This window comes from Chiloscyllium plagiosum, unplaced genomic scaffold, assembly GCF_037043375.1.
Source record: "Chiloscyllium plagiosum isolate Xiang-an unplaced genomic scaffold, Cpla_swu_hap1 HiC_scaffold_1, whole genome shotgun sequence".
Classification (NCBI taxonomy): domain Eukaryota; kingdom Metazoa; phylum Chordata; class Chondrichthyes; order Orectolobiformes; family Hemiscylliidae; genus Chiloscyllium; species Chiloscyllium plagiosum.
Window position 1 is genome coordinate 28,629,907 of NW_028270139.1, and position 4,080 is coordinate 28,633,986.

Below are 4,080 nucleotides of genomic sequence, written 5' to 3' on the forward strand. Positions count from 1 at the left end.
TAGCTTTGGCAAATAGAATTAAGGAGAATCCAAAGGGTTTTTACAAATATATTAAGGACCATAGGTTAACTAGGGAGAGAATAGGGCCCCTCAAAGATCAGCAAGGCGGCCTTTGTGTGGAGCCACAGAAAATGGGGAAGATACTAAATGAATATTTTGCATCAGTATTTACTGTGGAAAAGGATATGGAAGATATAGACTGTAGCGAAATAGATGGTGACATCTTGCAAAATGTCCAGATTACAAAGGAGAAAGTCCTGGATGTCTTGAAACGGTTAAAGGTGGATAAATCCCCAGGACCTGATCAGGTGTACCCGAGATTTATGTGGGAAGCTAGAGAAGTGATTGCGGGGCCTCTTGCTGAGATATTTGTATCATCGATAGTCACAGGTGAGGTACCGGAAGACTAGAGGTTGGCAAATGTGGTGCCACTGTTTAAGATAGGGTGGTAAGGACAAGCCAGAGAACTATAGACCAGTGAGCCTGACCTCGGTGGTGGGCAAGTTATTGGAGGGAATCCAGAGGGACAGGATGTACATGTATTTGGAAAGGCAAGGACTGATTCAGGATAGTCAACATGGCTTTGTGCATGGGAAATCATATCTCACAAACTTGATTGAGTTTTTTGATGAAGTAACAAAGAAGATTGATGAGGGCAGAGCAGTGGATGTGATCTATATGGACTTTAGTAAGGTGTTCGACAAGGTTCCCCATGGGAGACTGATTAGCAAGGTTAGATCTCATGGAATACAGGGAGAACTAGCCATTTGATACAGAACCGGCTCAAACGTAGAAGACAGAGAGGGTGGTGGAGGGTTGTTTTTCAGACTGGAGGCCTTGTGACCAGTGGAGTGCCACAATGATTGGTGCTGGGCCCTCTACTTTTTGTCATTTACATAAATGATTTGGATGCGAGCATGAGGTACAGTTAATAAGTTTGCAGATGACACCAAAATTGGAGGTGTCGTGGACAGCGAAGAGGGTTACCTCAGATTACAACAGGATCTGGACCAGATGGGCCAATGCGCTGAGAAGTGGCAGATGGAGTTTAATTTAGTTAAATGCGAGGTGCTGCATTTTGGGAAAGCAAATCTTAGCAGGACTTATACACTTAATAGTAAGGTCCTAGGGAGTGAAGCTGAACAAAGAGACCTTGGAGTGCAGGTTCATAGCTCCTTGAAAGTGGAGTCACAGGTAGATAGGATAGTGAAGAAGGCATTTGGTATGCTTTTCTTTATTGGTCAGAGAATTGAGTACAGGAGTTGGGAGGTCATGTTGCGGCTGTACAGGACATTGGTCTGGCCACTGTTGGAATATCGCGTGCAATTCTGGTCTCTTTCCTATTGGAAAGATGTTGTGAAACTTGAAAGGGTTCAGAAAAGATTTATAAGGATGTTGCCAGGGTTGGAGGATCTGAGCTACAGGCAGAGGCTGAACAGGCTGGGGCTGTTTTCCCTGGAGTGTCTGAGGCTAAGAGGTGACCCTATAGAAGTTTACAAAATTATGAGGGGCATGGATAGGATAAATAGGTAAAGTATTTTCCCTGAGGTAGGGGAGTCCAGAACTAGAGTGCACAGTTTAGGGTGAGAGGGGAAAGATATAAAAGAGAGCTAAGGGGCAACTTTTTCACGCAGAGGGTGATACGTGTATCGAATGAGCTGCCAGAGGAAGTGGTGGAGGCTGGTACAACTGATATATTTAAAAGGCATCTGGATGGGTATATGAATAGGAAGAAAATGGGTCAGGTCCTGGCAGGTGGGACTAGATTAGATTGGGATATCTGGTCGGCATGGATGAGTTGGACCAAAGGGTCTGTTTCTATGCTGTATATCTCTAACTCTATAACGTGAAAGTCCAGGCACTTGGTCCCTCCCTCCCTTCCCATTACTCTGGGGCTTGTTTGCCTGGTCCTAGTGATCCCATTGCACTTAGATATGTTGCAGAGCTCCAGCAATGACGTTCATTCTCAGTGGTCGCTAATGCTGCCTGGACTGGAACCTCTATTTGATTGACATTACTCAGAGACAGGAAGTTCACCCTGCAGAGGAATTCCTTATGGTATATTCTCCTGAGGGAGCCAGAATCACTGGCTAACCAACCAATCGCCGGATTTGGATTTTGTCTCAATTGGATTCCTGGAAATGGCCACAGCAGTGTCACCACCAGCTCCCTACACAGTTATGGAAATAATCATACCTTTACCCTGCACATGGATATTGAGCATGAGCACAAGGAGTTATATCATAGGGACACCAGATCACATGGTACTGGGCCCTGGGTCTAGAGAGTTCTGAGTAAGATGTCCTTTCTGATTGTCAAATGTGTATTGTTTTGTTAATTCAAGTCTGCTACTGTTCATTCATCAGAGCTTAGATCTCAGATCTCAGTGGATGGCACCTCTGCCATTACCATGAAATTCTGCCCAAGGTCTGTAGCTGCAATATAAATGCACTATTAGTCTTCTCCCTGGGAACTCAAAACTAATTTCCTTCACAAAAACTAATCTTCTGTGCAGACATTTTGTCATTTCTTAGACAAACCTTTCTTTAGAGCAATAAAGGCATAAACAAAATAAAAAGAAATTCTGATAAACTGAATAACAGACAAACATAAAAGTGATCTTGCAATAGAAAATCAAATTCATGGTTTTATACATTTAATATTATAACCTTTGTTACAGAAATTAATATTTAAATTAAAAATAAATAATGTCTTTTTAAAATAGTGTAACACCTTTAGTTTTATTTTTAATGAATAAAAACACTGGGCTAAATCTTGCCATGTTTTGGCTAAGCATTAGTTCTGTCAGGTTTCATGGAGGGATTTCTCTCCCTGAGGCCTAGCAAGTTTTCTGGCATGATCGTTCAAAACTCACCTCCATTAACTAACTACCACTACTCTGTTGCAACTCTCCCGTCTGATGCTAGCCTTTGATTTGATTTGTTATTGTCACATAAAACTAGGCATATTGAAAAATTTTGTTTTGCATTTAGAACAGCAGTTCAAACCATACCAAAGGCATAAAGGTAATAGAACAGAGTGAGAAATACAACGTTACATCTGCAAAGAAGGTGCACAAAGAGTGAGGTAAATATTAAATTTGAAATTTGAGGGGTCTACTCAGAAGTCTAATAACAGCAGAGAAGAAGCTGTTCTTGAATCTGTTGGTATGCTTGTCTAAGTTTTTGTATCTTCTGCCCAATGGAAGAGGTTGGAAGAGATTATAACTGGGGTGGGAAGGGTCTTTGATTATGTTGGCTGCCTTTCCAAAGCAGTGAGAAGTGTACATGGAGTCAATAGATGGAAGGTTGACTTGCATGTGTTCACAACTCTCTATCATTTCTTGGGGTTCTGGGTAGAGCAGTTGCCATACCAAACTGTGATGCATCCGGATAGAATGCTTTTTATGGTGCATCTGTAAAAATTGGTAAGAGTCTTTACAGACTGCGATATCCACTGCTAGGGTATGCCAGGATATCACAGCATCCTTGACACCACTGCCATATTAAAGATCATTGCATCCCTGGTCAGTACTGGGAGTCCAGAGTTGCAATGCATGCTCCCAGATATTTACCCTGCTCATGGCAGTTAAAGGAAAATAGGCGACCCAATTTGTGGACAGGGATTTGGAGGTCTTAGTGGATGCAGTCATCTAAAAGTGGGCCATCTGTTTCCTTGCACTGTCCCTGTGAAACCAGTCACTGTAGCCTGGTCTGAGGTTGCTATCTGGGCCAGTCAACAGTCATGAAGCTCAGTGACTTTCTCTGCCAGGGAAAGTGTTACCATCTTTGCTCAGATACCTCACACTTACTGTATCTCTGCTGCTGCACCCGCCTTCCACCATGGTCTATCATTCTCACTTTTGCATGTAATATCTTTCCTCACTCATCCCGATCCATCCCAACCTCTGCCCTGCATGACCTCTTTGTTGCCTCCTCACTCATCGGGACACTTCAGCACCTTTTGCCCATCTGTACCAGCACTAATAGCAGTGCCACCCACTTTCACCTCAATATAATCCTTCCCTTTCTCTCATTAGAGGAGTAAATGGTCTATAATAGAGCCGAAAGACCTAGGATG